This window comes from Nicotiana attenuata, unplaced genomic scaffold (genome assembly GCF_001879085.1).
Source record: "Nicotiana attenuata strain UT unplaced genomic scaffold, NIATTr2, whole genome shotgun sequence".
NCBI classification, from domain to species: domain Eukaryota; kingdom Viridiplantae; phylum Streptophyta; class Magnoliopsida; order Solanales; family Solanaceae; genus Nicotiana; species Nicotiana attenuata.
This window is the reverse complement of record NW_017672786.1, coordinates 126,411-137,366: the sequence shown is the minus strand read 5'-3', so window position 1 is coordinate 137,366 and position 10,956 is coordinate 126,411. Positions and strand designations below refer to the sequence as shown.

General features: G+C 36.4%; 1 pseudogene; it reads right to left on the bottom strand.

Moving 5' to 3' along the window:
* Nucleotides 1–953: 953 nt before the first annotated feature.
* On the bottom strand, nt 954–3,523 carry LOC109214503 (annotated as a pseudogene).
* Between the last annotated feature and the right edge of the window lie 7,433 nt (nt 3,524–10,956).

Sequence of the window (10,956 nt, the reverse complement as noted above, 5' to 3'; positions counted from 1 at the left end):
GGTTTGAAGATAGTAAATGTGTTTGGACATAACGTTTTCAAAAACATTAATTTTCCTAACTTTAGTTTTAGAAAAAACATGTATATAATTCCCAAGTTTTGGGATTTTGGACCCAAATCAGCTCAGATTTGAAATCTGGGACTTGGAATTTGGCCAAAATATGAGCAAAATTTATGGCCAAACATGAATTTTGAAAATAAATCTCAAATTTATTTTGGGAAAATTCATGGCCAAACGGGGCCTTAATTGTTTCGTTTCTGTTATTTCAGTGTTTCCTTATTTTGGTATCCCCCATAGCATGTTGCCCCTTCCCGTAAATTGCTGATTGCTTCTATTAATTGTATTCTGTTAGATATTGTTTAACTGCACAGGTTATGATGTTTGGTCGCGTTCTAGCCTCGTCACTACTTCGCCGAGGTTAGGCTCCAGTACATGGGGTCGGTTGTACTGATGCTACACTCTGCACTTTTTGTGCAGTTCTCGGTACTGGACCATACGGACCGTAGGTCGAGGTTGCTGCCTTCAGTCCAGTGGAGACCCGAGGTAGTCTGCAGGCGTCCGCAGGCCTTGGCGTCCCCTTCTATCTTGCTCCTTTCTGTTTTATCTATTTCTGAGATAGATTTGTACTCTTTTGTTCAGACCACTATTTGTAGTATTCGTAGACAGTCCGTGAAATTGTGACACCAGTTCTGGGTGGAGTTTTATTATGGATTTCGTATTAGTATTAAGTTAAACTGTTAAATTCTCTTCTTCCGCATTTTGATTTCCGCTAATTTTCTCATATCATCTGGTAAATTGTTAAAGATAGAGGAAAATGGTAAATAATCAGTAACGTTGGCTTGCCTAGCGGATTTAAGGTTAGGCTCTATCACGGTTCCGACGGTGGATCGTGACAAATAGGCACACAGTAATTTTGAAGGGAAAAAGAAAGAGAGAAGACACATTTTACAGAATATTTTACCAACTCAAAATCTGTCATATAATTAAGCAGAAGGCGAAATTATTACAATTTTAAAATTGGAGGGAAGTAGTTATTAAAAAGGGGGGGAAGGGTTCACACAAACTTCTTTCTAATTAAACAAATTAAGGTACAAATGTTAGGCCCATTTAGCCATGAGAGACATGCCACCAGCACCTAGAAGAACAGCCATGTAAGACTTGATTTGTAGCTTGATGCTGCCTTGTAACTTGTCACCCATAAAATCTGCAGCAAGAAGATCTACCAAAGACATATAGATCAGAAGGCCAGCAGATGATGCATTGAGCAATCCAACGGTTATTAATGCCCGTGGGCTGTTCTCCTCGTAAGTGCTTGAAAGTGCTATCCCAAGTGCTATACCGAATGGAGTTGTTACTGCGAAGAAAAATGCCATTATTGCCTTCTTCAAGAACTTGTACTCAGCCTGAATTAAAAGAAGTGTATTTGAATTAGTGAAAGTGAAGCGAGAATATTTTATTATATGTTGTAAAATGAAAGCTTGCCTGGAGAATGCAACCACCAAGTCCCATTCCTTCAAACATTTGATGAAAGCAAAGTGCAGCAACGAGTCCTTTAATTGTGCAAGTATTATTTGAAGCACCTAGAGAAATCCCTATCACAATCGAGTGAACAATGATTCCCAGCTCTAACACCTGCAAAAAACGTTTCCGTCTTTATGATGAATTTGCTTGGCTACATATAATTTAACAATATTTTATTTTTGATATGGAATAAATAAGAATTTAAAACAAGTATATATAACTTGCTAAAAATGAATATTGCCCTTGTGTTTTCTTAGGTTTAGAAATGGAGGGTACATCAAAACTTTTCTAATTCCTCTAAAATTGGGGAAGGAAAAAAGAAGAAGAAGTAAGTGGTAATTATTTATTTAAATCCTTCCCAAGTATGAACGAAAAGAAAAACAAGTACTCTATTCAACGAAGGTATGTAAAAAATTCGTCACTCATTAATTAATCCTATATTCATCTTTTAGTTCAATGATTGAAGAACCAATTATCGATCAAGAAGCAATAAACTCAGTCAAAGGGACAAAAGAATATGAATGATAAAAATGACAGTATCACAATAATAAACAAATAAATATGTTGCTTGTATACAAATAAGACCAGATCCCAACCATGCAACTTATTGAATCACTATCAGGCAAGTACACCAAATAATTGATCATTTGACTTTCACCTTGTTGAACTGTTTCTTTTCTTAAAAATGATGAATGCATGCAAGATTATTTATTATATAAGGATCCATAAGATATCATGTATATCAGGGCAACTATTGCCACTCCATTTTATCTGATATAGTTTTTTCCTATCATTTTGAAATACTTGATACTTTACCTTTATATATAAATGATGACACGATGATGATAAGAACAACAAAATTAACAATAATAATGTTATAATCATCATCATAAATAAATAAGTAAATAGATAAAAATAAATGAATTAGACGAGTAATGATAGTGAAAACTACGACCTCGAGAATACCGATTAAGTGGGTCGCTATATATCAAATATGAAAACTAATCCAGTCTTTTCTTCCCTATTTATACTACACATTTCACAATGATAAGATTATTTAACTATCGTCAAAACATTTGTGAGTGTTTAGCCAAACTTCTACCTCATTAATATTAATTAAAATAACGACTTAATTTGTGTACACCAACCGCGTAAGAAAATTTAAAAACATGTAGCTTACTTTATTTTTCATGTTACTAATATTACAAGCAAAGAATTCTATTTGTGAGGGATAGGGCATAGATGTTAGAAGAAAATAAGAGAGCAAAGTCATAACCATTAATAGATCGAATAGAAAACTAACCATGGCAATCACTCTGTATCGAAGTAGTTTCGTGCCATCAACTCCATCTTTAGTGGAAAAGGATCCATGGTGATGATGGGAATGAACATGGTTTCCAGCATTTACCGCTCCCATTTCCTGATCACCACCTTGACCTTGAGCTTGACTTTCTGGAATTACACCAGCTTTGTTTTTCTTGCTATACAAACTGGTAGCTATGGAGTCAATAGCCAAAGTAAAAATAGCAGACAACATGGCAACAAATCCAGTGAAGGGAAACTTATGCCAAGGGTTCTCTTTCAAGCAACTGGACGACAACATGTCGAATGAATCGGGAAGCACGTGCATGAAACCGGTGGCTAGAATAATTCCGGCAGCAAATGCTTTGACGATCACGAAAAGGCTACGTTCCGGGCTTAGGGCCGGAATTGAACGTGTGACCAGTGGAAGACATACTCCGATCATACTTGTGATTAAGATGGAGACTATGGCTATGATTTTTAAGCTTAACGCTTTTGATTTGTTAATACATGNCACATTGCCATAATCTTCATTCTTATCTCAATCTTCCACTACTGACAAAGCTCGAGGTGTGAAAATTGAGATGAGAATGAAGATTATGGCAATGTGCTTCAAAACCTTATAACTAGCCATTGTGCAATAGAGAGGTTTGAGTGAATATGTTTTTTGTTTGTTTGTTTGGGGTTCTGAGTTATGATATCTGGGAGCTACTAAATATATACTTAGAATTTTATGATATGGTATGCAAGTTGGGACTAAAAAATAGTAGTAGTATATAGTTTTTGATCCCAATATCTAAATATTTTTTGTCAAACAGCTATAGGGTGATCAATTAATTGGTGGTTATTTTCCATTTAAGAAAATTACAAAATCACATTGGTAGTGCAGCCAAAGCATGTGGCGGCATGAATGATTCATGCCATAGCTGGTGGGATCAGCAAAAAAAGGACATTTACAATAGAAAAATAGAAAGTAAACTCTATAAACTTAAATATATACGTACGTACAAGTGGGTACTTGCGCCTATATACCAATAAGAGCATGTGTATGTATGTGGTTTTGACCAGTGAATTGAGTTATTTAGCTTTGCTGAATTACACAGGCACGTGCTTGGAACGAGTTTGAAAGTTGACTTCTCGTAATTTCTTTTCCCCGCGGAATTTATAAAATACAACCTTTGATGTTTAAAAGAAAAGGCCTACGAAGAGAAGAATTCTATTTGTGAGGGATGTAGTTTCTTAGGTGGTAGTAATAGTTGTAATTATTTTGCTTTTTCACCCCCTTTTCATACTTTTTACTTCGTCATGTTCATAATAAATGATAATTTTACTTTTTTATTTTAATTCAAAATAAGTGTCCATTTAACAAAAAATAATATTTAATTGTTTCAAACATTTTAGCAGATTATAATGCATTGGAAGAATAGTTGGTAGAAGGGAAAATCATAACCTCTTGAATATAACTTCAAGATTTCTTGATTGAGCAGTATTGGAACTCCACATGATAATCCAATACCTCATTTCACCATTATCCCTTCGTTATTAGCACCAAATAGATAAGAGGGGTTGCTCCGATAGTAAGCAACCTCAACCTCCTACCAAGAGGTTGTGAGTTCGAGTCACCCCAAGAGCAAGATGGGGAATTCTTGAAGGGAAGGATGTCGAGGGTCTATTGGAAACAACCTCTCTAACCTATAGTAGGGGTAAGGTCTGCGTACACACTATTCTCCCCAGATCCCACTAGTGGAATTATACTGGGTTGTTGTTGTTGTTGTTGTTGTTGTTGTTATTAGCACCAAATAGCCCTATCTGTTTCAAATTTAACAAAGGAAACACTTCTTAAGACATTATTTTTTTTTTGGGTTAAAAGGATATTGTATTTATACTAGTTAAACAGGAGGAACTATATTTGGAGCATTACTGGAGTATCTCAGGGACCCCATAGTTGCAATATTCTGCATAATTGTATTTAAGTTACAACCCATAAAAGATCTAGTTAATTCAGTTCCTAGGATGTCTGCCCAAAATACATCATTGGCAAACATCGGATGAACTAGTAATGACAAAGACTTGTTCAAAAAAATCTCCTTTACTGCTTCCTTGGCCAACGCATCAGCTATTCTGTTCTGCTCCCGATAGATGTGCCTCACTACCACGCTGCCCATCCTTTGGATGATTGATTTGCATTCATAAATTAGAGGGTCAAAAATTAAATTTCCATTCAAGAGCATATTTATTGTTTCCGCTGAATCAGTGTTTATTTCCAATGGAACTAGATTATTTTGCTCCGCTAGTTGTAGACCCCGAATGAGGGCCTGAACTTCTGCTCTTGTATTTGTTGTTTGGGGTATATTGTCCATGTAGCCTAATATCCAGTCTCTATTGTGGTTTCTGAATATTCCCCCTAACCTCCTATTCCTGGGTTCCCCTTTGCTGCTCCATCTGTATTCAGTTTGAAGGAACCTCTGGATGGGGATTCCCATTTTAGCATGATCTGGTGAGTTACCTTTGTTGAGTCATTCTTTGTAAGCATAAGGTACTCTGTTGCCTTTGAGATAGTGTTCTTGGCATTAATGTGTTCCTTTTTGTTTGTTGAAAACATTGTTGTTTCTTGTGATCCAGATGTGCCAAAGACAAAAGGAAATGAGGTTGTCCCAACAGATGCAGTTATTGTAAGGGACAGTTTTGAGAGAGTTCCATGTTGATTGCCACTGGTGGCTATTGAAGACTGGGTGATTTGAGCTAGTTCCTAAGGATTTGGATAGGATGTCATTCCAGATGTGGAAATTTTGGGACATTCAAAGAAAATGTGGGCAATGTCTTCCTGGTCATTGTTACAGTACTGGCATTAAGGGACACAACTGATTCCAATAGAGTGGAGGAAGCTCCTAGTTGGGAGTCTTCTATGGATTAGGAGCCAGATGAGTATTTGATTTTGGGGGCTTGAAGCTTCCAGATCCATTTGAAGGGTGGTTCTTCCCCAGAAGGGAGACTTGTTATAGTCCTGCTTAGGAATGAGTAAGCAGAGCTATTTGAGAACTGGCCATTAGGAGACAAATCCCATTTGAGATTGTCATCTTTAGTTGTGGCACTAGGAATAAATACAGAGTTCAGTTGGTTCAGAATACTTGGGGGGTTGTTGATGGACAAGGTTGAGGTATCCCAATTGCCCAGGTTGTGGATTGAATCAACCTTGGCTTGAAGGTCATTTTGAGTTAAAGGGCTTTCTATCATTTGCCTGATTGCTGGCTGATTAGGGATCCAAGTGTCATTCAAGAAACTGACCCTATTCCCTCTATTGACTACCCATCTGCTTGCTTTGCTGCAAGTCTCCCAGCCCTTTAGAATACTTTTCCAGGTTGGGGATTTTGTGTTTTTTGGGTGTCTCAATGCAGTTACTGGTCTAGACATATTGAAATGTTTGTGGATGAGGACTCTAGCCCATAGATTATAGGTATTTTTATAAACTCTTCATGCCAGATTTGACATTATTGTTCCTTTCTCTTCATATTCCTATTCCTAAATCCCGCTTTACCTTTGATTAAATACTCCCTTAGTCCATATTATCTTTTGCACATTCTTTAAAAAAGATATTTAACCGCTTTAATTATAAAAGTAATTGTGTAAACTATCATTTACCTCTTCGTAAATGTCTCTTTATTAAGACTCCACGAACTATTGATAAGTAATTTTATGTTTTTTCTAAAATATTAAATATTTTGAAACAAATTTAATTTGTCAAAAAACCTGGTACAAATTTTAGGACCGGATGGAGCAATTTTGAAAACAATTCTCCAAGTCAACTACCAAAACAGAGGAAAATTAAAATTGATTCAAATGAACAAGGAGAGATTCCCGGAATGCAGATGGTACTGTTCAGAACAGTGTTATTGGTGATTTTTTAAAGCAACGACGGCATAGATAAATTTATTTATTAATAAAAAAGATTTGGTATAAAAGAGAAAAACTAAAGAACGTTGGTAATATTTATACCTCTTGTCTCTTGACAGTAGAGTGGAATAATTCTCTCTATTAAAAAAAGAAAGAAAGGAATAATGAGAAGTCATCTTTGAGATATAGTTCTTTGACTTTTAAATGAGACACTCATAGTTATATTGGTACCATTTGGCTTGCTGTTGGTGAAATGAAAAAAACCTATCACCAAAAATTAAAATGAATCCCAGTTTGCTGGCCTTGATTTTCGACCACCAATCGATTTTGGAGTACGTAATATTTGCTTTTTCAATCATTCAGATGGTAATTTAATTTTGTGTTAATTAACCAAATTAAGGTGGGGTTTGCAGATCATTCATCTACATCTTTTCTTTTTCTCATATTTATTTATTTATATCTTTTTCCTTTATGGCATGAGTGGTTTTGATTTTGATGATTGACAAAGGAACACATGCATGAAGCAGGTCCATAGACAATGTACACAAAGCACTATTAGATTCAAGCAAAAGGCATGTATGTAAAAAGGATAAATATGAGCGGTTATATTTTATATTCCCTTAACGAAAATGTTGCATAATTGATAAGGAGCATGACTCATTATTTGAAGAAAACTCTATCTTAAGTAAGGAAAGAGTTAGCGATTGAAGTTAACTAGAACTCTTCTACCAAGGAAGAGTAAAATATTAAAACTCTAGTTAATTTTTATTCTATTAACTCTATAAATATCAACTGTGTTCTGTTTTATAGGTGACACACATGTACTGAAGTAAAAGTAGAATTCAGAGCAAAATAGTAAGGCATTTTGTGAGCAATTCCCGTGAGATTCAAGAGTGTGATCCAGAAGCCACTGATGTTAGGCTAGAAACTGGTATTTTAATCAAAATTTGCATTATAAATATCAACAGTGTTTTTTTTTGTTCTATTAACTCTATAAATATCAACCGTGTTCTGTTTTATAGGTGACACACATGTACTGAAGTAAAAGTAGAATTGAGAGCAAAATAGTAAGGCATTTTGTGAGCATTTCTTGTGAGATTCAAGAGTGTGATCCTGAAGCCACTGATGCTAGGCTAGAAACCCGTATTTTAGTCATAATTTGCATTATAATCACTATATTTACTTGTGGTTGTACTTAAATAATTGTCATTTGTGCTTATTACGTGTTTTATGCCTTGCAGGAAATGATTCCGAGCTGTTAAGATAATTTGGAGCTAATTTGAATAAGTTGGAGCTTTGAAGTCTGAGTAAAAGTCCAAGAAATTAAGCTGGGATCACGTTTGGGCGTCGAGGACCAAGTCTAAATGTCAAAAAGTGAGAAAATAAAATTACTATGAGAAAATTGCACTACCGTGTCGTGCCACGCGTAGCAGGGCGCGGGGCGCTAGTGAAAAATTCATGCAGAGTGAAAAAAGTTGGCCTTTGAACTTTCCCACTAATGAGGCACATAGTGCACCGCCCGGTGCACCGCGGTAGTTTATTTTCTCGCCCAGTTTTTTTCACTTCGGCTTGGAAAGGATAGTTTTGGCCGGGCTCGTTCCTATATGGTATAAATACGTTAAAAACACGAATTTTAGAGGACTTTTGACCTGGGAAGCTTTGGGAGAGCATTGGAGGCTACAAGAAACAGGATATCGTCATCTTTCCATTAGTTCAATACAGGAGTTTGGATTGTAACGTTAGACTGATGTTTTCTTATTCTTTAATTATATTTGTGATGATTTCTTCCATAATTATGGAGTAGTGTCCCTTGGGGTTTGACGGGTATGATATTTTGATAAATATTTATGGATTCTAACTCTAGTTGTTTGCTTGAATTCGTTTATGAAGCTTTGAATTGTTGTAACTTTATTCACCGGTTCATTTAATCTAAAGAGGATATTTTGGTGATTATCTTTGCATTGTTTTATTTGATTTAATTCATTGATTCTTCTAAGTAATCGAAAGATCTTGTTGAATTGTTGAAAAAATCAAGTTAGGAGAATATTCGAGAGAGGTTTTCCTAAAGACTAAGAAACCAACTCTGCTAATATCTAGTTCTTTGCAATCAATTGTCAATTGCTCTACTGTAGTAGTTAATCGTAGTTCGTAATCACTCCAAATCAAGTTTTGATAATCCTGAATATCAGTTAAATCATAAATTACTAGATGATTATTTAAATCCAATCCAGTGGAGATGATAATTTAACTATACTATCTATGGCTAGCGAGTATCAATTTTGTGTTGTGTTTTGCGCTCGTCAAATTTTGGTGCCCTTGCCGGGGATTGACAATCAATATTGTTCAAATTAGTTTTTGTGCTAATTCAGGAACCAATTTTATTTTATTCTTCACGTGTTTTCTCTTCCGTGTTCAAGCAACGGGTTAAGCTCTTTGGTGTATGACTCGATCTTCTTCTAAGGAAGTAATTCCATACGATCCAGAGATGGAAAATCGTTTGCGATAGTTGAGGAAAGAGAAAGAACTCACCGGAAAATTCTTGGGGCAATCTTCAACCCAAGAGAACATGGTTAAGAACGACGAGGAGATAATTGATTTGGTTGTATGGGAAGTAGCCACACAGGCAACTGCTAAAGTAGCTCTCAGAGCTGATGAAATGGTTGATAGGAATGGAGGACGAAAATTCAACCTGAATTTACCTCTGGTTGAAGACGAATTTGAAAATAATATGCCCAGGCCTAGACGATCACTAGGAGGCTACGCCAGGCCAGTCTACTACCAAAGTGTATCTAGTGTGCGACCCCCTCCAATCACAACAAATAATTTTGAGATCAATCAAGGACTACTTAATACCATTTAGAACAATTGTATCTTTCGTGGCAAACCTAATGAAGGTCCAAATACTCATTTGATGGATTTTGATGAGATTATGAATAACATTCAACACAATGGAGTATCGAAAGATGCTATCTACTTAAGAACATTTCCTTTTTCACTGAAGGAAAGTGCTAACATTGGTTGCGAAGTTTCTCGAGTGGTTCAATTCAAACTTGGGAAGACATGACAAAAAAGTTCCTTGAAAAATATTTTTCACCTGCAAAAACAGGGAAAATTCGAAGAGAGATCCACAACTTTGAGCAGAAAGAGACAGAAACGGTGTTTGAAGCATGTGAAAGGTTTAAGGAGATTGTGAGAAGATGCCAGCATCATGGAGTATACTTATGGATGCAACTCCAAGATTCTTGGATGGTTTGACACCCTCTGGCAGGAGGACGCTAAACAACGCAGTTGGAGGTCCTCTTATGAAGAAAACTCCTGAGGAGATTATTGCAATTCTGAATGAATTATCTGAAGATGCAAATTAATGGCATGCAGAAGATAACCACAGAATAAAATCAGGTGCGGTGCACCAGATAGACTCTAACACATTAGTGCAAGCCCAGCGAGACACCATGGCCAGAGAGATAAGAAAGTTAACATTGGCCAAGGTACAAAGTGAGCCGCAAGAAGCATATGACTTTTGTGGAATGAGACACCCTACACACGAGTGTCAAGCTTCAGCTGAAGTAGTAAATGTTGTGGGAGCGTTGACAGAAGCAACTACCAAAGTGACAACAATTTTAACAATTTGGGGGAGAGGCACCCAATTTTTCATGGATTTTACCAGGTGGTAGAGCAAACGCATGTCAGCAAAATAACTCTAGAACCTAGGGGTAGGGAGCTACAGTTTTCAAAATCAGTAGAGGCAATAATATCATCCCCCACAGTCTAATCAGTCTAGCATGGAAGATCTGATGAAGGACTTTATTATTAAGACAGATAAGAGGCTTGAAACCCATGGTAAAGCTATCAGAGAACTGGGCACAGCTTTTTGAAACTTGGAAAGATAGGTTGGGCAACTAGCTAATCTATTGTCTGAGAGGGTTCCAGGAACTCTCCCTACTAATACTGAAAGAAATCCAAAAGAGACAATAAATGCAGTGTCTTTGAAGAGTGGGCATATATTGGAGGATCCCGGGGCAAAACAAAAGGATGAGCTGATTGAAAGACAGGTGGAGATTGTGGAGGAGCAGAAAAATGACAATAGTCAAGAAGCTGTAGGGATGGTGGATGATGGTCTGAAGAAGAAGGGGAAGACTAGATCTTAAAGGAAGAAGAAAGATGAGAATGCAATAAATGAGGAGACTGAAGAAAGTAAATATATGATTGCTCTACCTTTCCCGCAGAACCAGAGAAGAGAGA